The sequence below is a fragment of the Terrapene carolina genome, unplaced genomic scaffold (genome assembly GCF_002925995.2).
Source record: "Terrapene carolina triunguis isolate 2854851 unplaced genomic scaffold, T_m_triunguis-2.0 Scaffold23, whole genome shotgun sequence".
NCBI lineage: Eukaryota > Metazoa > Chordata > Testudines > Emydidae > Terrapene > Terrapene triunguis.
In genome coordinates this window covers 6,575,047-6,576,144 of record NW_020664374.1, presented here as the reverse complement: position 1 = coordinate 6,576,144, position 1,098 = coordinate 6,575,047, and positions in this window count along the sequence as shown.

Here is a 1,098-nt window from a genome sequence, read left to right as displayed (position 1 = left end):
TCAGGAATATTGTCAGTTAAGTGACTTTTACCTTCATCCAGTGGGACTTTGATTTTCAGACACAGATATCTAGCTGACAAAATGTGTCATCACTGACAGACTTAAAAGGTTTGTGGGGATTTTTCCTCCATATCCCACAATTCCAAAAGAACATGGCACCTTTATCTGTGTATCATTTTTAGCAAGATATATATTCATGATAGTTACTAAAAACTTTCACAAAACTCTATTTTAAAGCACCTTATTAAACAGGAAACCATGAACAAATTAATATAAATATGATTAAAATGAAGATGTTTTCTTGTATATTCTTATTGAAGTTTCTGTTGATATGACACCTACAATGTCTGAGTATTCCGAGTTTCACTGCATGTAAAGTAAGAGTGTTATTGTGTTCAGACCTTGTTTAGTCAAATAATGATAAGTATCATTCTTGAGAATGTAAGCAAAAGAGAAACACATTTATGTGGTGCTTTGCTCAGAGGACCTCCAAAAATGCTCCTCGCAAGCTAATAATAATATATTGTAGAAAGGCTGTGTGACAGGGCGTCATCCTGCTCCTATCTCTTTTCTAGCCACAGACGGCTCAGAGACCTTCTGGTCAAACACCTGCTATAATTTATTGACAGTATTCTCCCCACCACCCTTACAAACTTGTGCGCAGTTCTTTCTTCCTGGGCCTTTTCCACGTTTTGGACTAATGGGTTAATTAGCCTGATAGCTCTCTTAAGTCTACCCCCAATCTATCAGTTAGGCACAGCTTTGGCCCTCAAGTTTACTCTGGGGTGATTTAATTGGTGATTCAGTGATCAGAGTGCTGGTACAGCTGTTGTTGGTCAGCAGTCTGTGGGATCCCAAGCGGAGCGGATAAAGCACACGACCAATGTGGTTGCAAGCTGAATTGAATCCTGTTTATTACAAGCTTTCTTTTATAGTCTTTCTCAACATTACATAACACAATTAGGCTATAATCACACATCTACGGATTGGACAAGAAGGAGAATCATGTGTTTATCACATGTATAGCCCCACACCGATTGGTTCAACCGTTCCTTACATAAGGCCATGATTTATTACCTTGTTTACCTCATCTTATAT